This window comes from Protopterus annectens, chromosome 9.part0, assembly GCF_019279795.1.
Source record: "Protopterus annectens isolate FY-2018-M chromosome 9.part0, PAN1.0, whole genome shotgun sequence".
NCBI lineage: Eukaryota > Metazoa > Chordata > Ceratodontiformes > Protopteridae > Protopterus > Protopterus annectens.
The window spans coordinates 1,961,171,172-1,961,194,754 of NC_056743.1; positions in this window are offsets into that span (position 1 = coordinate 1,961,171,172).

Here is a 23,583-nt window from a genome sequence, read left to right on the forward strand (position 1 = left end):
ACACCACATCCAAAGAAAATGCATCTGGCCAGTGGTAGATAAAGATTACCTTTGGGCTGTTTTCAAATCATTGGCCCCTTGCACACAAAACAAGAAACATACATGTGTTCTTTTCTTTGATACACCTTCCTGATTTTATTAAATTATATTCCTTGTAGAATACAGCGTACTTGTTAGACAGAGCGCATTTTAAATTTATTGTTTGAGCATTTTTCCTGTAGACTGTACTGTAGGCAATGAAACAAAATGCATGAACCAATAATGACAAAACTGCCCAATTCAGAACATTTCCATCATAAAAGTTTACTCAAACGTCTACAATCTACCAGTATCAATGAATATGCACAATCTCTACAGAAGTAAAAATCATCTAAATAATTCCACATTAAAGAGATCTGTAACTAATGAAGTTGCTGCTAGCAAACAACCTTATATAGTTTATTGTTTCATCTACAAATAAAGTGTATGTTGCCCTTGAGGAATAAATTGCCTGTATTACATTAAAAAAAATCATAGGCTAGTAATACTGCAGTAAGGATTGGAGGCCCCAAAACTAGGGACACATTTTAAACATTGCTTGTATAATCTTGGAAAGTTGCTAGAATAAGAGGTTTTTTGTTCCCATGCCTTTTCTGGAAGATAGGAAGACTGAAACTTAAATGGTCATCATTATGTAGTGAATTCAGTTCTCACTGATTTGCTAGAAAACCAGAAATTAAGAGGAACAGACCAAATGAATCACAAGGAAACACAAGCACTCTGCAAATGATTTGCACACACCTGCTAATGCACCTCTGAAATAATTTACACACACCTGCTAATGCACCTCTGAAATAATTTACACACACCTGCTAATGCACCTCTGAAATAACTTGCACACACCTGCTAATGCACTTCTGAAATAATTTACACACACCTGCTAATGCACTTCTGAAATAATTTACACACACCTGCTAATGCACCTCTGAAATAATTTACACACTCCTGCTAATGCATCTCTGAAATAATTTACACACACCTGCTAATGCACTTCTGAAATAATTTACACACACCTGCTAATGCACCTCTGAAATAATTTACACACACCTGCTAATGCACCTCTGTAAATGATTTACACACACCTGTTAATGCACCTCTGCAAATGATTTACACACACCTGCTAATACACCTCTGCAAATAATTTACACACACCTGCTAATGCACCTCTGCAAAAGATTTACACACACGTGTTAATGCACCTCTGAAATAATTTACACACTCCTGCTAATGCACCTCTGAAATAATTTACATACACCTGCTAATGCACCTCTGAAATAACTTGCACACACCTGCTAATGCACTTCTGAAATAATTTACACACACCTGTTAATGCACCTCTGAAATAATTTACACACACCTGCTAATGCATCTCTGAAATAATTTACACACACCTGCTAATGCACTTCTGAAATAATTTACACACACCTGCTAATGCACCTCTGAAATAATTTACACACACCTGCTAATGCACCTCTGTAAATGATTTACACACACCTGTTAATGCACCTCTGCAAATGATTTATACACATCTGCTAATACACCTCTGCAAATAATTTACACACACCTGCTAATGCACCTCTGCAAAAGATTTACACACACGTGTTAATGCACCTCTGCAAATGATTTACACACACCTGTTAATGTACCTCTGAAAATGATTTACACACACCTGTTAATGCACCTCTGCAAATTATTTACACACCTGCTAAAACAGTCTGCAAATAGTTAAATCATAGCTCTGCAAATAACGAGCACTCTGCAAATTGTTGTGCTAAATAACAAGCACTCTGCAAATAACGAGGGAATCGCTCTGCTAATAAACGGGCACACACTACTTAAATCATAGTTATGCAAATGAGGGAATCACAGTGCTAACATAGATAAATGGTGCGGAATGGCTGTATCAAAACTCTACTTATATCACGTACAGATACACAGTTCTGCAAATAACGTGGGAAACTGGAATCTGCTTAAGAATCTGCTTACAAAGGTAAACGGAGTGGACTTGCAGTAGCAAAACTCTACTTAAATCACAGATACACAGTTCTGCAAATATCTGCTTAGATAAAATAAATTATAGTTCTACAAATAATGAGCACTCTGCAAATAACTGTGCTAAATAATGAGCCCTCTGCAAATAACAAGGAAATCACTCTGCTAAATAACGAGCACACACTCTACTTAAATCATGGTTCTGCAACTCTGCAAATAAGGAGGGAGTCACTCTGCTTACATAGATACACGGAGTGGACTGGCAGTAGCAACACTCCACTTAAATCACTCACAAAAACACAGTTCACTAATTAACATGCAAATCTGCTTACAAAAATAAATGGAGTGGACTGGCAATAAGTCAGTGATACACAGTTCTACAAATATCTGTTGGCTTACACAGGTCCATGGAGCAGACTGGCAGCAATAAGAAGAGTAAAAGTTGCTTGCCCCCCTAGTGTTGATAGGTTTTTGTCATTAGTGTCTGCTAGCATTATTTGCTGTTAGTGTCTGCTTCTAAAGTGCACTGAATAATAGATTCACAGTTCAAAGTTCTGCCAACTACTCACTCTGCTTAAATCGCTGAATAATAATGGATACAAATGAGGGAATTGCTCTGCTTAAACAGATAAATGGAGTGGACTGGCAGTACTAACCAATAACTACAGTAAAATGTGCCCCCAGCACTGAATAAAATTAACGATAAGAAACAACACATACACAGTTCTGCTGCTCTGATGAACCATCTGGTCTTCTAAAGCCTTAAATAGATTTCTTGCCGTACATATACAGTTCTTCTTATATTTTCATTATACGCTCGGCCCCTAGTGTGTGTTCGTATCACATAGCATAGCTTACAGTTCTTTTTTTTTTTTTTTTACCTGAAGCTGGAGGCTGAGCCCATTCCTCATCCTCCTGATGTGAGCGGACATTGCAGAACTTTTAAATTGTTCTGTTACTGTATTCCCTCCAAAACAGTTCAAGATAACAATCTAACGGCTGATGTCATTCACACACGCCTTGTAGGCTTGTGATGCGTGGTGTCGTTAGCCATAAATTTAAAGTTGTACGAAAAAATAAAAAATAAATAAATAAATCATCCAAAAAAATCGGGAATTAAAGGGGCCACTCAGGGATTCATGGCACCCCATTATTTTGCACTCAAAACCGGTAAATCCCGAGGAATTCAACATGGTTGAGAGGTTTGATCCTGGATCATTCCCAAGACCTGTTATCTCATCCTCGGGGAATGATTCATCCAAACCTGCAAAGTCTCAAGTTCACAGTTCAGTTCCTTCACTTCCAATGATTGCCAGGCTGCCTGACATCCCATCTCCTGTTCATGAAATTCTTCTGGCTTCACACAAACCTTCCACTAGGAAAGTTTGTTCTAGTAAATGGACTAGGTTCTCTACTTGGGCCAAAGATCTGAACTTAGACCCTTTCACCATGCCTATTAAAAAGATCCTACAATACCTGACTACTGTTTTTTGCATGCAGGAGCCTCAGCTTCGACGATCAGTGTACATTTATCAGCTATCGCCAATTTTCATAATGATCTTGATAATTCTTTAGTTATGTCACACTGCCTATACAAGAACTTTTTGAAAAGAGTATTACATGTTAAACCTCCGGTCAAGCCTCCCATAGAACCCTGGGACTTGACTTTGGTACTTCAGTCTCTCACAGGTTCTCCTTTCGAGCCCTTTGATTCATGTGATTTGCAATTTTTGTCATAGAAAACCTTACTTCTAGTAGCACTTACCTCAGCGGGAAGAGTATCAGAGCTGCAGGCGTTGAGTGTCAAAAGAGTCCTTACTTGATCTTCCACACGAATAGGGTGTCCTTTCGTACTGACCCTTCTTTTTTGCCCAAGGTCACTTCTGGCTTTTCCATTAATCAATCTCTTGACCTGCCGGATTTCTTCCCTCAGCATTCTAACAGGGGGGAGTACCTTTTGCACTCCATTGATGTGCATTGGCAGCTTCATTGTTATTTGGACAGGACTACATATTTCAGGAAAACAGATCAATTCTTTGTGGCCTTTGCAGGACCCAGATTGGGTAAACCTGTTTCCAAAGTTACTTTATCCTCCTGGCTTAGAAACGTCATTACCTTTATCTATCAACAGAATAAGCTATCCTTGGCTTCCAGAATAAAGGCTCATTCTATCAGATCTATGGCTACTTCTATAGCATTTAATTCCAGAGCCTTTATGGATGATATCTGCACAGCAGCCACTTGGGCAAGACCTTATACCTTTATATCTCATTATAAATTGGATTTTGCCTCCAGAGGATGGGCATCTTTTGGTTCTATGGTGCCCAGGAATATCCTTCTTTAGGGCCACCCAAGACTCAAGTAGCTGGGGACTCGGTCCTAATAGTAATGAATAAACAAAGATTTACAACATCAGATAAAGATGTTATGTTTTACCATAACATTCCATCTGTGTTGTAGATCTTTGTTCATTCATTACTTCCTGCCCTCCTTCCCCCTGCCTGGACTCCTTGTGGACTTTAGGAACTTTTAGTTATGTACTTACCATAACTTCGGATGTATGGGATCCATCTTGCCTACATTCATAACTGATGGGTTCGGAGCCGATCCATCGGCTCCGACTCGGCCACTATATACTAGAACGAAGTCTCTAATTGGCTGGGCTACCCCTTATCCCAGAATGCACCACGCCTGCTTCCCCAGATCTTGTTTGTTCGCTTTCATACCTACATCTAGACACAGAGACATACCAGCAACTGTAACAAACTAAAGTCCTTCAAGAGAAAAACTCAGTAAGTAGCAAAATTCCCTCTAAATCCAATGGGAAGGGGGAAGGAGGGAGATGCGTATGAATGTAGATTTAGATGGATCCCATACATCCGAAGTTATGGTAAGTACATAACTAAAAGATGTAATGGGATCCTATCTCACCTACATTCATAACTGATGGGACAGCGTCCCTAGCACCTAAATCCCGGGTGGCTCATTGGAAAACACTCCTGAGAACTGTGGAACCAAAGGAAGCTCTACCTCGAGAAGCCACATCTATCTTGTAATGAGAAATGAAGGTGTGCGGAGAAGTCCAGGTAGCGGCCGCACAGATATCATCTATCGATAATTTGGAGTGGAATGCTACAGAAGTAGCCATTGCCCTGGTAGAATGAGCCCTGATTGGGAAGGGTAGCTCTTTGCCGGACCGTGAATAAATGAAGGAGATGCAATCTTTAATCCATTTGGCTATGGTGGTTTTAGCCACCGGTTGACCCAACCTATTTTCCGCAAAGGACACAAACAGCTGATCTGACTTTCGTGTCTGATTGGTCCTACTTAAATAAAAACGCAGTTGTCTGTGAACATCCAACTGATGGAAAATATATTCTGCGCTATTGGAGAATTTGGGAAAAAGACAGGGAGCTCCAAGGATTGTTGAATGCATAAGGGGATGCTACCTTGGGCAAGAAAGAGGGATTTAACTTGAGGGACACTCTGTCTTTGTGAAAGGTCAAATAAGGAGGATTAGAACAGAGAGCCTGAAGCTCTGAGACCCGCTTGGCAGAGGTTATTGCCACCAAAAAGGCGGTTTTCCAAGATAAAAATTTTATATCACAAGTAGCTGCTGGTTCAAAGGGGCGGGCAGTTAAAGAAGCTAGAACCATATTCAGGTCCCAAGGGGGCACAGGATGGTCTACTGGGGGCCGAAGGAGCCACGCTCCTTTAAGGAAAGATTTGCAAAGCCTGTTTGCCATTAAGGAAGGCTCAAAAGAGACATGAAAATTAGAGATAGCCGCCAGTTGGACTTTAATTGTGGAAACTGAAGAGCCCAAATAAATCAAAGAAGCCAGGAATTTTAAAACCTGAGGTACTGGGGCGGTAAGGGGATCTATACCTCGTTGCTGGGCCCAAAGAGCAAACCTCTTCCATTTGCTGGAATACAGTTTAATAGTGGAAGGTTTGTGAGAAGAGGACAAAATGTGGATGACGTCTGGAGAAAGAGAGTTATCTCTGACTAAGGTTGGAAGTGGAGTAACCAAGCTGCCAACCTCAAGGACCTGAGGGATGGGTGATACTGTCCCAACTGATGAGTTAACAGGTCGGGCACCAGGTCCAGAAACCATGGGCCTTCCACCGCATACCTCAGAAGGAAGGGGAACCAAACCTGACAAGGCCAGTGTGGAGCGATCAAAATCATGTCGCTTCCTAGATAAATTGTCTTCTGTATCACCTTTGGGAGAAGGGGAACCGGAGGGAAGGCGTAAAGTAGACCGGGGGGGGGGCCAACTGTGAGCTACAGCGTCCCTGGGAATCTGCCCCTGAGAGGGATTCAGAGTGAAGAACTCGCTGCATTTCGCATTGTGAGGGCTGGTGAACAAGTCGCAACAAGGGAGGCCCCACTTGGCGAAGATGTTTGCAGCCACCCTGTCGTTGAGGGACCACTCGTGGGGCAACAGGAAAGTCCTGCTCAGCCTGTCTGCAATCACATTGGATTTCCCCGGAATGTGCGTTGCCACTAGGAAACGCTGGGTAGCAATCGCCCAATGCCACACTCTCATGGCCTCTCGGCAAAGAGGGTAGGACCTGGTTCCGCCTTGCTTGTTTATGTACCAGACTACCGACATGTTGTCAGATAGAATCGCAATAGTACCCCGGGGAAGAGCATGATGAAGTGCTTGCAACGCCAGTAGCACCGCTCTCATTTCCAGGATATTGATATGTAAGTGCATTTCGTGAACCTGCCACGGCCTTGGACAGACCTGTCCAGATAATGACCCCCCCCCACACCCTATCTGGGAGGCATCCGTGGTTACCGTGGCGACGGGAGGCTGAAGGGCAAAGGGTCGCCCCTGGTCCAGGTTGGACCGAAGCAGCCACCAATGTAGGTCCCGACGGCAAATTTCCGTAATCTGGACCAAATGGTTCAAGGGGAGTTCCCGAAAGGACCATTGAACCGACAGTAGCCATTGCAGCACCCGCATGTGCAGCCTGGCTAAGGGGACTAGAAGAATAGTCGAGGCCATCGTGCCCAATAACTGCAGAATCAGTCTGGCCTGAACTCGTGATCTGGGTAACAAGGTTTGAACCTGAGACTGCAGGACCTGAATCCTTTCTACCGGCAAGAATGCCCGCATTTTTCTTGTGTCTAACTCTGCACCTATAAAGGTAATACGCTGAGACGGCTGCAGCACAGATTTTTCCCAATTGAACGTGATTCCTAGTGAATGACCCAAACTGACTGTGGTCATAAGCACCCGACCTAATAGATGCTTGGAGGTGGCAGTAAGGAGCCAGTCGTCTAGATAGGGAAACACTTGGAATCCTAGACTTCTCAAGTGAGCTGTCACTACTGCCAGACCCTTGGTGAACACCCTGGGGGCTGTGGTGAGACCAAAGGGCAGTGCACGGAACTGGAAATGACTGGCTCCCAGGCGGAAGCGTAAATGACTCCTGGACTCTTGACTTATCAAAATGTGATAGTAAGTGTCCTTGAGATCTATGGAGCACATCCAGACATCCTTCTCCAATAACGGGAGAATGGACTGAAGGGTGACCATTCGGAATTTGGATTTTTTTACAAAGCGATTCAATGATCTGAGGTCCAAAATGGGCCTTAAGTCCCCTGTCTTTTTTGGCACCAAAAATAGTCTTGAGTAAGTTCCTGATCCGATCTGGTCAGAGGGGACAGTTTGGATGACTCCTTTTCTTAGCAGCTTTGAAACCTCAACCACTGCTTGATCCTGCTGACTGGGTGGCACATCCGGGATTTTCCTGATAGGAAGAGGGGGGATCTTGATGAAAGGGATGAGATAGCCTCCGGTTATGGTCCGGAGCACCCACTGATCCTTGGTGACAGATTCCCAAGCCTGCGGGTGTTCCGCAAAGCGACCCCCAACTGGCTCCGGAGATGCGCAGTCGGGCCACGTCTCAAGGACGGTGAGCGTAGGATGGACCACGAAAGGAATCGCGGTCTCCAGAGTTACAGGGGCCTCTGCCGCCTCTGCGGCGGCATCTTCCTGAATTCCCCCCCACCTCTAGAGGGGGGATCACTCAGAGTAGGGAAAGACCTTTGAGATTTCCTGAACCACATTTTCCCTCCTCTCTGGGCCTTGGGGTAAGGTCTAGAGGGAGCGGAAAAACGGGCCCCCACAGCAGTCAAGGTCTTGCCCTCCTGCTCGCACCGAGTCAGTGTGTCCTTCACCTTGGGTCCAAACAGGGAGGACCCATCAAAGGGGGCGTCGGCAAAGGAAGACTTAAAAGCCTCCGCAAAGGGACACAAGCGTAACCAGGCGTGTCTTCTAAGAGCCACGCCTGTTCCCGCTGCTCTACTCGTCCCTTCGGCCGCATATGATATCAGCCTCATAGACGAGTTGACTATCAAAGATAGGGTAGTCATCTGGGCGCCAACAGTTTGGGCTAACGCCTCAGGAAGATTACCCGTAAGAGACTCACCTAGCTCTTTGAGGAGGTCCCTTTGGAGCCTGGTAAAATGACAAAGATAATTCAGCGACTGCAGGGTAAAGGCCGCTGAAGAAAGGGTACGCTTCCCGTACCTATCCATGCTCCTGGAATCCTTATTAGGAGGGTGAATAGACGTTGAAGCCTCTGCCACGTCCTGCTGAGTGACAGATGCCACCACCATCGCATCTACTGCAACTCCTTTAGTCAAAAATTCCTTTTGAGGAGGGGTTGAGAGGAACTTGTTAGGCCTGGCAGGCACCGGTTCCACAGTGTCAGGGTGTTCCCACACCCTTTGAGAAACTAAATCTAGTAATTCATCGAAGGGTGGAGACACCCAGGAGGCGGAGGGCTGGGCCCCAAAGGCTTTGAGGAAGACTGACTCCTCTGCGGAAGGGGTTTTGGACTGCCAATCGCCTCTCTGTCTCAGGATCTCGAGGATATCTGAGAATGAGACGTCATCCGAGGACGATTTTGGGGACCCCTCCGCATCATCGAGGTCAGTATCTGATGTGATAGACTCATCCTGGGAGTCAATGTGCTTCCTCTTGCACAATTTATTTCTTAGAGGTTCATCTGAAGCGGATTCAGAAAGACCTCCCGGGAGAAGGGGACCTCCCAAGGGGTTATCCTCAGGCCCTGGGGCCCCACTGTCGTGGGAATGAAGCACACCAGAAGCACCAGTTCCCAAGTCTAGGGACAGTGAGGTAGAGACTTGCTGAGCTGGCAAGGACATGGCCAGCGCACTCCTCATGGCCTGAAAAGCAGGACCTCCAGACTCTACAGAGGACACCGGCTGAGAGACCACGACGGTACCGGGAATCCCTGCGGCCGATGCTCCAAGGGGAAGACTAGGCACCGAAGCTACCAGTTCCAAAGTGTTCCCCTCGGCCCCGACCGAGGAAGTCCCGGTACCGAACCCTGACACCGAGGACAGGGTAGGAATGATGGTCGGAACAGAGACGCTCCGAGGGAGTCTTGGTTCTGACTGGACAACTCTGCTCCGCTCTACCATCACCGACTCCAACGGCTCTGAGGAGGAATCGGATGCGTCGAAGTGGGGACCGGCTCCGGAGCCGAGTGGGCTGGAGCCGAGACCATTTTTGCAAAAACCGGGGACTGGAAAAGCCTCTGGATAACTCTGTCCAAATCTGAGTCTGACAACCTGGAGGATTTAGAGGAAATAGATGGGGGCCGAGATGACTTCTCTCTCGGCTCCGATAGACCAGAGGACCGGATCCAACACCATTGGCACCAGATCCGGAACCGTATGAATAAGCATCGGCGCCGAAGGGGACTTCGGGGCCGGGGGGGAGAGGCTGAGCTGCACACCTCCAACGGCTCCAAGACCAAAGGAGCCGAAGCAGGTGATTCGCCTCTCAATCCCTCAACCTGTGGCTCCAACACCAATGGAGCCGAGGAAAGAGGTATCGAGGCAGACCCTTCCACCCGAGGCTCCGAAGCCATTGGAGCCGAGGAAGAAGAGGTCGACCTATACTTCTTGGGAGTCGGTTCCGACGGACTGGTCGGAGCCGACGACCTTTTCTTTTTAGAAGCTGGAGAGGAAGGAGAAGCCAAAGCTTCCTCAAAGGAGGGCTTAATAAGGCCCTTAAGGATCAATTTATTTTTTCATTCTTGAAGGACCCTAGAGGAAAAAGCATGACAAACACTACATGTTTCCTGCAAATGTTTCGGTCCTAAACAATATACACAAACAGCATGGCTATCAGTAAGAGACATTTTGTAGTTGCACTTGGTGCACTTTTTAAAACCAGACTTCTGCTCTTTCGACATCCTATCACACAACTATTTCACACAATAAAAAGCAAACCTTAAAGTAGGGCATGAGCCCTTTGACTCAAAACGGGACTGGCCCGAGATACAGAACACAAAACGGGCAGAAGCTCTCTAACTTAAACGGGCTTAGCCTGATAAATCAGGACGTACAGTAGAGACAAAATCAACACACCTACACACAAATAAGGGCAAGGGCCCTCTAACTTAAATGGGCCTTGCCCGGTATGTAGAAAAAAAAAATACCAACAACCAATCACACCAAAACAGGTTCACACACACACGTAAAGCTGTTAAAACAGCTGTTTGTTAAATTTGTGAAGAAAACCCTAGGTCAAAAGACCAAAAAGTAATCAAAAAACCACTTAGCTCCAGCCAAGTCGAGACCACGTCTAGCTTGAAAAGCGGCAAACGAGATCTGGGGAAGCAGGCGTGGTGTATTCTGGGATAAGGGGTAGCCCAGCCAATTAGAGACTTCGTTCTAGTATATAGTGGCCGAGTCGGAGCCGATGGATCGGCTCCGAACCCATCAGTTATGAATGTAGGCGAGATAGGATCCCATTACATCTCCTGGTTAGGGTATTTGCTCAGACAGAGCCTCCTACTATTTTTTTTCTATTACTACATCTATTATCTAAGGGCGGGCAAACTCGATCTGAAGTAACTAGGAGAGGGGTATTATGGGTAGGTCTTAGCTGAGAGTTTTTGGCTGGCATGAGCTTGGAAATGGCCATGTTAGTTCTGAGGACAGAACTGAGGCCCCAATGCTAATGAATGAACAAAGATCTACAACACAGATGGAACATTATGGTAAGACATAACTTCTGTTTATTTGCTGAAAGCTATTTCTCTCAGAATTTTAAGCTTTTTGGTGGAATATAAATACATGCCAGTGTAATCTTCTTCCTTTGCCAGTAGCCCCTTAGTACTACAAATATACTATTATTATCTTTTTTGTCCTCTTCTATCACTGTTGGAGCTCCTCTTGCAATTATATTTGCCCCATGTATTCCACTGAATAACCATTATGAAAACCTTTCTTTATCAAATTCACATGTGCAGTTCTTTCCAAGAGTGTCTCATGTAGCATAGCTATTTGCACTCTGCATTTTCTAATATAGTTCACTACTCTTTTTTTGTATTTATCTGTGAGGCGATTGATGTTTAAAGACATTACAAAAAGCATAATTTTTTTGAAAAGTTATTATTCCCACCTTTTATGTATAACAGCTTTTTGTTAAATGTCTAGTTCCAGCTTTTGTGTTACATGCATATACTGTTTGGCAGGTTAATATTTTATTCTTGTGTTTCCTGTCATCTCCATTTGAGCTTATAACACATCTTACAAAACGTTTTGCTTCATTGAAAGCCCTCAAAAAGACAAGCACATGCTCAATACCCCCCCAAAACCTATTTACTTAATAATAACACACAAAACTATGTACATCTTCAAATATTGAAGTTTTACCCCCATAATAGGAACAAATGTTCCAAACTGATAGCCACATACACAGACTTGTAATGCACCCAACATCTTGCTCATACTTAACATGACTTAATCTTAGCCTGACACTTTCCTTGACTTATTTTCCTTAGTACATTTTGCACTTCTAGAGTGGGTCCTGATTCCTTTTTCAGCATAGGCTGTACATGTAGTAGTATACCTTCTGTGAGGTTTTCTTCATTCAGAAGGTTCTAGAAGCACATCTAGGGTGGAGCCTTGTTCTTTTTTCAATGTAGGCTGTGCATGTGGTAGTACAGCTTCCCTGGGGTTTTCTGCATTCAGGAGCTTCTGGAATTACTCCTCCTCTCTGTCCTTGATGTTTTCTACCGATTACCTTCTTTGTCTGTTTGTGTTTGCCTCGCAACCAGATAGAATTTATGTGTGCCATATGCTGAGTCACTTTCCAGAAAATTGTATTTTCTGTTGCCTTTTTTTGGCTATCATGACTGCCACCTTAGCCTCTTTGTTAGCATACTGGTATTCCTTCTTAGCCTATACCATGTGTGTATGACATCTGTTCTTGTCCACTTTACAGCTGCAATTGCGTTTGTAGTCACTATGGTCTGTGCTGGTTGATTCCTTTGGCACCATTTGATGGAAGTTAAATAGTGTTATCTTCCCCTTAGTTTGCACTGGTTTAAGCATTTCTAACATAACTGATATATGCAAATTCATGATGTCATGTACTAATTAACAATGATTGATAGGTCATCCATTTGAAGTAATGGATGTGCACATACAGTGGAGAGTCGATTATCCAAACTAATTGGGACCTATGGTAGTTTTGATAATCAAACTGTTCAGATAATCAAACATGTATAATTGAACTGGATAAACAACTTCTAAAATCTTATTTTTTTCTGCATGCAGGAGTACATTTTTCAACCATTTAGTGATTGCAATGGACAGTAAAGAATATTTTTCACACATGAGCTGGCTACAAGCTCAAAAAACATGCTCAAGCGAATACATATAATGTTTACATATTAAGACTTTATGATTTTTTTCTACCCAAAAACTTTGGAAGGCTGGTTCGGGTAATTGACATTTCAGATAAATGACGTTTGGATAATTGACTCTCTGCTGTATTGTGGGAAGTACTTGCTTATGAATCTTCATTAACTTGATTAGTTAATCAGTATTCTTAAAACAGGAATCCCTGTCAGTTGGTGATGCTGCGGTAACGTTGTCGCCTCACAGTTAGACGTTGCCCGTTTGATTCTCGGTTAGAGCGTCTTCTGTGTGGCGACATGCGTGAATGGGCATTCCTTCGTTGAAGGCTGTGCATTAGGCCCGGCAAGCCAGCACATAAAAATCTACTGCCAATCATTAGCGGACCGGAGTTCAGCTGTGGCGACCCCTAACCGGGAAAAGCAGAAAGACACAACAACTGAAAATAAACCAAAAAAGCATGTACTATAGCAACAGGCATACTTAAAAGATAAGCAAAGACAACCTACCCATTCCCATATTGTTTTTACAATATATTTTTTATTTTCCATCACCTATCAGACTCCTTGGCTTATGTACTTGAAAAGATATAATACACTGTGATCCACTGACAAGCTCCATTAGCTAATGAATATTCCTTAAACATGACTGTTGGCTAACTTGGCTGCAGTGTGTATTGCTTTAAAATGCTACAGAAAATAAAGTAAAGGAGCATCTAGTAAAGTAAAAGGCATAATTAAAAGGTAAGCCAAATCAAGCTAAAAGTTCATGTCAATGTCACAATATTGTAAGGTGAGAAAACATCAAGGGCAGAGAGAAGGAGTAATTGTAGAGGCTTCTGAATGAAGAAAATCCCAGGGAACCTGTTCTGCCACAAGCTTTTCTTTTTTCCAACACCTGCTAGACTCCTTATTTTAAATACTTTATAACCATTCACCTAATAACCCTGTCACATTTCTTATGGTTCAAAAAGTGCATGCTGATGCAAAACCTTTCTCTTAACGCTCAACCTGCAGACACTAAAACCAAAGGCCATTAAAAACTGGGGACATCCAGCCAAAAAAATCTAGATATCCAATTAGCATAAAATTTGATTGCGAAATAGCACAGTTCCCGTAAATATGTGGGGATATTTCTCAAAAACATATTTGAAAAACAGAGAAAAACAAAAATAACAGGTATCAAAGAGACAGTGTAAAACCTGTAGACCTTACTGAAATGTATTACAAAATTGTAGCACAAAAAGTCATTTATTTGTTGCTCATGGAAAAGAAAGATGTAAGGTGTGTAACCTCTTTCTTTAAAGGAGAACTCCACTCATAGCACATAGCTTCCACCTCTTGTACAAATGTGGGATATTTCTCAGAAATGTGGGATATTTCTCAGAAATGTGTGAAAAACAGAGCAACAAAAATAATAGGTATCAAAGAGACGATGTAAAACCTGTAGACTTTACTGAAGTGTATTGCAGAATTCTACCACACAAGGTAATTTATTCATTTCTACTGGAAAAGGAAGATGTAAGATGCGTAACCTCTTTCTTTAAAGGAGAACTTCACTTATTTCTTTCCAAAAAGTGATTTTCCTTCTCTGTAATCCAAAAGCAAACATGGCACATACACAAAAAGCATAATTTCATAATTATTCTATTTGTTTTATGTCTGAACTTATTTCTGTTTGCTTTTCTTTACTGCATTTGACAGAGTTATTGGGTTAAATCACTCATTATAACTAGAGCCATTAAGAAAACAATGGCATTTAAATGTACCTTATTGGTCAGATTTCCAGCATCACATGAGTAGCCCAGAGTATGAACAAAAGTAAGACTTCCAAGCTTAGTTTTCAAATGCACATGAACAAGAAACCACAACTCACAATTTTTTTTCTCATTACAAACTTGTTGTCTTTTCCCTTCAATCAAGCTCTGAGTGCCACCAAGAAGAAAAATATTTTTATCTTATTCTTATTTTCGGAATATTTCAGTTTGCATTTTTTTCTACACTTTTTTTCCTGTAAAAGAGTGCATTTCTTCTGGTGCTTTGTTATCACATTTTTGCAATGCATACACTGTTTTTTGAGACAAGTTAATGAATTGGGGAAGGAAGATTAATTTCAAAGACTCTTCTAATTCAAGCTACAGTGTTAAAAACTTTGAATGCAACACAAACCATCTCAGCCCAAATAACATTGATTAATCACGGGAGACAGATTTCTCACTCTTGGTCATTGAACTACAGTTGTTACTTTGAAATTATATTATATTTTTCAAACCTGTCATTCAAACATTCCTTAAAATGTAAATGGCCACTAATAAAAATCAACAGAAGCATGCTAATTAAAAATATAGATTGGCGCTGACAGTCAAAAGTAGGCAGTCAGAGTACTGTTGCAACATGATGCAAGAGAGAGAAAAAAACACAGTAAGTGATCCTTTCATCATAGGGAATCTGTCCTCTAAAAGGACATCAGGAACGCGAAGACAAATGCAAAACCAAATCATGCTATCCATGGCAGCCTCCCTTCAAACCATTTTGGGGTGTAACAAATTCAAAAAAATAATAATCACTTATTTTGATACAGAAACATTAGTAATGCAGAAAATTCAAGATATGTTGAAAACCATGTTTTTTTTTTCAGTTTTTGAGGTTGTCGTTTAAATTCTAGGTGGTACTAATATGATGGTCATGTAGTATGGTTTTGTGTGTACCAAACAGCTTCAAGGGTCACGCCTGATGAGGAAGTTTCAGAAAAGTGTGCAAACAGGCAAATCAAACCTAAAATCTTAAAAATGGGGACATACCCTACACCCCATATACCTGTTGGAAGTAAGTCAGACCTGCAAATAGGAATGTTCATCCAAAACAGGGATAATCAAGACACCTGTTGGTCCCGCTACTAACTTTTAAGTGAATCTGATTAATATTTAAACTTTGGCTATGGTTTTGAGTCTTTGCAAATCCTATTATTTTCTAGTTTGCCCCAAATTCTTGATTAAACAAGTTGAGAACCCTGAGCAGCATAAAGTCAGAGACAGATCACAGAGAAGAGTGAAAGACTGCTTATTGGTAAAATATGCAAATCACTGGGTGAAAGAGTGCTTATTGGTAAAATATGCAAATCACTGGGTGAAAGAGTGCTTATTGGTAAAATATGCAAATCACTGCTTGTTGAGATTAAACAAGACTTACACAAGAAATTATTGACAAGTGGAGTACCTCAGGGTTCAGTCCTGGGACCACTTTTGTTTGGCATCTACTTCTCTGAAGTACAGGCCAACACTAAGGGACTCTGGCTAACAAAGTTTGCAGATGATGTGGATATTCTACAAAAGGGTCTTACAGAAACAGATGCTTGGTGCCAGAGCCATGGGCTCAAACTTAATGCCAAGAAATGTATAGTTATCGCCTTTGGGAAAAACATGTACCCATGAATTACCACATAGCTGGCAGTACACTAAACACCAAAAGTGTGATGAGAGACCTAGGGAAACACGTGGACAGTGGTCTCTCCTTCGATAACCACATCACCACAACAGTCAGGAAATCCTTCTATGTGGCACACCTCATCACTAAGGGCTTTTCATCCAGAAAAAAGGAGGTCATTGTCCCACTGTACTCATCCCTCATTAGACCCATTATAGAGTACAATGCCCCATTTGGTATGTATCTCACAAGACATCTGAAACAGCTGGAAAGGTTGCAGATATACCTCACTAAAAGAATCACAGGCCTAAAGCAGATTCCCTATGCTGACCATCTAAAAACAACTCCAGCTATACTGTGCGGCATATCATCTACTCAGAGGCGATCTCTGCTTAACATACAAGGCCATGTCAAACTCAGAGCTGTTGGACATGCTATACTTAAAGAAGTCCCAATCCCTCAGAGCCACATGCTCCAGGGATCTAAACCTTGTCATCACAATAAACAAAACATGCTGGAGGGATAGGTTCCTGACCCAGAGACTCCCCAGACTCTGGAACAGATTGTCCATACATGTCAAGCAGAGTGTCTCTCTGGCCCTCTTCAAAAGGAACCTTGACAATTGGATGGGAGAAAGGAAATTCACCCCAGGGATCACATCAGTTGCCCTGCTAGACAGGGGTCCAGGGAAGTAAATAGTGTGGGAAGAAATAGCCAGGGAATTGTTATGGCTAGGCTTGTATAGGCCCTAGGGCTGATAGCCTAGTACCAACCTATGAACATGTGTGCATATCTACATAGAAGGAATCGGGAATAAATGTAAAAACAGTCAGGTAGTGTTAACAGACATTTTCTCCACAGATTGTACAGGTAAGGAACTGTTGGTAGTAGCTGTATGAAAGGTATACTAATAAACTGTGTACAGCTGTTCAACTGTCCACCACATGCCTGCAAATGACAACAGGATAGGTACATACAACATTTACTCTTCCTGATACATGTCTCTCAAGTGTCATGTTGTCATGGCTACTGGTCACTACTGCCAATAACCCTGGACACAGATAGGAAACCAGTTGAAGTATGCCAGTAGCACACTCATATAACAGCACTCAGAGTACCCCTCCTGTGCCAGATATGTAACCCTGACATGTACGAGTCCCCTCTAGGCATGTACCCAGAGTTGTCACAATTTGCCCCATATCATTTCAGGCTGACAGTTTAATAGGTATGTTTGTGATACAGAAGCTATGGGCCATAGGCAGATGTAAAGTGAGGGCAGACTCATAGAGTATTGAGCAGTACTGTTGTGGAAAATAGAAGAATAAACAGTTGTTAATGGACATTTTGTCCCCCCCCCACCCTTCATCTGGATCAATACTAAAATTCATATACTATGGGTATGTTTACTCCAAACCTAATGTTGGGACTTGTGTTCTGTTATTGTTCATATATTTCATTGGTTGCATGTTAACATACTTTGTTCAAATACCATTGTTGGTGGCCTATTGCCGTCAATATTACTGGCATGCTGTTATGATGCATACTGTCGTTCCATTTATGCACATGTTTGTTTTGCTATGCAACTGTTTCAAATCTGTTTTATGGGGTTAATTGGAACACCCATGCATGCTGTTATGACTAATCTGGAAATGTGTTGTTCATGACTAATCAACATATTCTTTAAAACCTCAACACCATAGCACATTTGGGAAGGCAGATCCTGGCAGATCCGCCTGTCCCACCTCATCTGGCCATGGCACCGGGCCCCAGCAACCTGGGCCTTCCTTGTCCATTGGTCCTGCACCACCTTCGGGTGGAACTGCCTCAGGGGTCAGGGCCCATCCCCCCCCCGGGAGCAGGCACAGACAGGAGCCTGTCACCCGCACTCAGGTCTGGGATTTGGTGTGCAGCACCATCCAATCAGAGTTGGGTGGGCAGCTGCACCAGATTGAGGGCCGCCTGGTGCGCCTCGAGGAGCAGGCCACCCCTTATGTCCAGTTCCCAGCACAGCCACCTTTGGAGCCGTGAAAGACCAGTGGTGACTGCCATGGGTGGGGACCTCATGGGCTTCGGATTCCCAACCACTCTCCCTGTCAAAGGTGTTTACCCCCTTCATGTGTCATATACTGCCCCTGTCTGCTGTCTTGTCTGTTTTTTCTGTCTGCAAATGCAACCTATCCCACCCAATCTACCTCCTGAAACATACCTACAGCCCTTCCCCAACATCCCACTCTCACCTCAAAAAAAAAAAAAAAGGGGGTCATCTGTCCCACAAAAAAAAACATTGCCCCATACACAGCTTTATATTTATCCCCAGTGTATAGTGAAACTAAACAATCGACCCAATGATTACTCTGCAAATGTCTATAGCCAACACCCCTCCCTGTGGGGTGTGAAGCTGTAAATTCCAAATACCATACATGTAATTCACAGCTGTTGCTGCTGAAGAAATGCAGAGCTATGGTCCATTCCTACATCTGTCCTACACATCCCTAGCTGCTTTTCATAATGTTTTACCATCTGCTTGTCTCCATTTCACCGCTTTCCTATCACCTTTTTTTTTTTTCTTTAAAGAAAATCAGCACAGGTGTAAGCAGGACTAAGTAGTGCTAAGTGAAGCTAAGAGGGTTTATTTAACCATCTCTTAGCAATGCTTAGCGCCATGCAAAACCACACAAACCCGCTTGCAACTGCTTATAAGTGCCCTAATCACTCTGTCTCCATCAGCCCCTGTTCTGTCCAGCAACAAAATAATCAGCCCTGCCAAGTGTCGAACACAGGATGCTGTGCACTGCAATCACAGCAACATACTACTACACCATCTGAGCTGTGGGGATCTGTAATGCTTTTACAAACATATAATTCATTCTGGTCATTTAACATTAATGAAAAAAGTAATCACCTCCTACTCTGGAACACAGGACCCTGTGCACAACAATCACAGCAACATACCTATTACACCATCCAAGCTGTAGGAATCTGTAATGTTTTTAGAATCATATCATGCACTACAGTCATTCAACATAAGGGGGAATTATATATCTGTAGTACTGTTATATACATATATATGTATATATAGATACCAATATATCTCTTGCTCTCTCTCTATATATATATATATGTATATATATATATATATATATATATATATATATATATATATATATATATATATATAAAACCAAGCTCTTACTGCAACACATCTACAAAAAGCCCAACAAACTAGGGGGATGAAGGGGAAACAATAGTGACAGCTGTGAAATATGGTTGTCATATGCGTAGAAGTCTGATAGACTGGCATGGTTTGATTTAACATACAATGCCAGATAGATTCCAGGTCTGAAACACAAATGAATGTCATTATTTACTGGATGTCAATGCTCACATCATCCCAGTGATTTCTCAGAAACCCACAACTGTTGTGGCCAACAGACAAAACATTTGAGCCACACATCAGGACAGTGTCTAGACATCTGGACAGTGGAGAGGTATGACCACAGTCATGTAACAGAATGGAAAAACCCATAACAGCCTTCATCCATGTCACCCAGCACCTTCTGAACCACAGTAAGACCAACACCACACTAACCCAAATCAGCTCTGGGCAATTACCCATGTATATCCAAATATATCATGCACTACAGGGATGGAACTGTAGGGAAAACCAGATAGTGGTGCATAAATGTCCACCCACAACCATTTGCATCACAGTCACAGCAACATACTAGTACCCCAAATGAACTCTAGAGTAGAATGACTGTTTGAACAAACATATCCTGATTCCCAGTCACACAATACACTGACAGATACCAGCCCAACTCACAGTGTTGTGGGAATCCTGAGGTGTTAAAGTACCTTTTTCAGTCTGCCCCTACAAACATACACACCTGATACACCACCAGCAGCTGTAGCAGCATGCAAAATCAGATAGAAAAAGAATCTGTGACACTCACATCTGCTACTCTCCCTACCCAGCCTAGCAAACATCTACACACAACACTGCCACACAATCTTGGCAGTCGCTTCACAATGGCCATAGGCTCATAGGCTCAAAGGTTTATATTAGGCTATCTGCCCTAAGGCATTTATAAGCCTAGCCCAAAGTTTTGTGGCTTACGCCACCCCTTATATGAAGAAATACTGTGCCCATTAGTTTGTTGTGCCTCTGTCCAGCAGTGACACAGAGATGATTCCCGGGATAAACCTACGATCTCCCATCCATAGGTCAAGACTTCCCTTGAACAGAGCCAGCGAGGTGCTCTGCCCCACATGGACCGGGATTCTATTCCACAGCATAGGGAGTCCCTGAGCGATAAATCTATCCCTCCAGCACGTCCCATTCATATCCGTGCTAAGGTTTAAGTCGCTTGCTCTAGTGGTTTTGGTGGATTTGGATTTTTTGAGGTGGAGCATGTCCATCAATTCCGGGTTGGACATGGCCCCGTATGTCAGGCACACGTCACCTCTGAGCAGATGGCACACAACTGAATAGAGCTGGAGCCTCTTCAATCTGGCAGCATATGACAGATTTTGGAGTCCCTTTATCCTTTTGGTGAGGAACCTCTGGGGTCTCTCCAATTGCTGCAGATGTCGGGCGAGATACATCCCGAACAGGGCACTGTACCTGATCACTGGTCTGATAAGTGAAGAGCACAGGGGAACAATGACCTCACTAGATCCGGATGTGAATCCCCTCATGACCAGGTGGGCAACGTAGAAGGTCCCTCCAACCACCCTAGCAACGCGAGTGTCAAAAGAAAGGCCACTGTCAACCTGGGTCCCCAGGTCCCCGACAACCTCCTCCGTGCCCAGTGGACCGCCACCCATATGGCAGCCTGGGGTTACCCTGTTTTTCCCGAAGGGCACGACTATACACTTTCCGGCACCCAACTTCAGGCCATGGCTCTGGCACCAGCTATCCGTCTCCGCGAGTCCCTTCTGAAGGATATCCGTGTCAGATGCACTTTCCACCATGACATGCCAGACACGCATAACTCTCATATGTACAGATTTCCAAAGAATGTCCAGGGTGTGAGACCATATTCATGGCCACTGCCGCATACCACTCCCAGGAGTCTGCTAAGTCAATGGGATGATACCTTGAATACAGTCAATAAATAATGATATCACATACCTCTGACTCTCTTACTGCAAGACATCTGGACAAAGCATGACATACTTGGGGGACAGGGGGCTGGAAAGAGGGACATATCTCACATAATGGTGTTACAAACTGAAACAGTTGACAGTGTCACAGGCTTTGTTGTAACATAGCATTCCTGAAGGATACAATGTCTGAAACACCAATGGATGTCAACAGTTACTGACTACAATCCTCACATTATCCTACTGCTTCCACAAAAACAGACACTGTCTAAGGAACAGACCAAACATAACAGGCGAACTCCTGGGCAGTCTGTGGACATCAGGACACTTGAGAGGTATGTCAGAGACTTATCACTCTCAGACGTCAAGTCACACAGAAAATGCACATCAGATGAACCCTGTTAAACTAGCAACCCTCTATGTGTATAACAGCATTACTGACTTACAGTCTGTACCCAATTCTGGAGCTTTGTTCCCCATGTTGCTGAGCTGTCTCCACATGTCCTCTCCTGAGATGTATTCCCACCTACTGTCTGTGAAGCTGTAGCTCCCACACCTCCATAATGTCCTCCACACAGGCAAGGGAAAGGGGCAAGCCCCATGTGAAGGCGATCATTATAGCACTGTATTGCTATGGCATTGGCAAATGGAAAGACAACACAGCTGCTCTGGATGCAAGTAGCAAGTGGGAGACAACAATTGGTGCACAGGCCATCACCTGCTCATGAGCAGTACCTACAAAAAGCAAGCTGCCTATGCAACACAAGTCTCAACCCATCTACACAAAGACAGACTGTGACTATACAAAACTAACCAATTGCATTGTTGTGGGGTAACTTCTGAGCACTATAACAGGCATGTCAGTCATGTAAGCATGTAATGGAATCCAGAAGGGGGATGCAATGATGTCAAATGGGACATTAAACACTAGACCGCAACAAGACCTGATGGACTCACATGCTGCTGTCCAGTACCTATGGCCATTTCTGCTTGCCCTGCTTGCATTGACATGGAGCACATCTCTGGCCCCTGACTCACCCCAGCAAAGGTAAGCTCCTGTATGACTACTAATGGAGTCTCTGTTGTCCAGTACTAAGTATGTCACTGGTAGGCCAGCTACCTGGGATGTTGCAATTTGTCATATGAACCTGTGAATGCTACTCTGATACATATGCTTGTCTTACAAATGTAATAGATGCACATAGGGTATATGCATACTACATGACAGGTGCAGATCTGTGTGCTGAACTGTATGTGATATACAGAGCCCATACCTGCCAACCGTCCAGAGTGTTGCAGATTGACCACATGTCTGCCTCATATTTGCAGTAAATGCCTCAGACAGTTGTGTATTGCCCGGCACCTCACTGGCAGCCCATTAAAGACTGCAGTCATAACAAATTAGCATACATTTCATCGTCTGATGTTATATCTTGCAGAGTACACATGTGAATGTGACACCGTCTTTGCTGGCAAATAAGTGTGTTTTAGTTAGATTTATAAAGTGACACAATTTACTGGCCTTTGCCCAGCACTGATGTGTGCCTTTGTGCAGATGTCTTGCTCTAACAGGAGCTAGGTGTCTTACCATGACAACCATGTCAATGCAAGCATACCTTGTCCTGTAGGATGCTGACATTTGTGCAGTCACTGACACCTGCTGTCTAGCTGTGGAGAGCACACCAATCTTGCCAGGTCACTCATCCCATCATACGTTTAGATCCCAAATGGAGGCTGACACAAGAGGTGGAGTGTTGAACATTAGCATACACAGACACCCCTCCAGGCTGGCCAAACAGTATGCCACATGGGTGACATCCCGAGTGCAGTTAACAGTTGACAAAATACCAATTCAAATTACAGCTAGCTACAGGTCTCCAGACATGACTATGGAAACACACCACACCTACTGGGATCTGCTGGAATCTGTCAGGATTCAGTCATCTACCCTGCTCCTGGGTGACTTCAAATACCCAACTATAGTGTGCCTGACCTATGCCACCTGAACATGAATGCACATAGATTCCTAGGCTTTGTCAATGGGAATGCAGTGGATCAGCCGGTCAACACCCCTACGGCAGGTGGGAATCTCTTGTACCTGGTCCTAACCAACGTGAGTAGCCACTGTAGCACTCCTATAGTGCCATTTGGTAATATCTGCCCACATAGCCATCACTGCTCAGGTCACCATCTCTCCTGCCCCCCCCCCTTTACAGTGTCAAACAGAATGAACTGTACACAAGTGACTATAAATCCCCTCAGAGCAGGTGGAAGTAGCTGTACAGCCAACGTCCCATTTGTTGGAACTAGCAGCAGTGTCCAGGC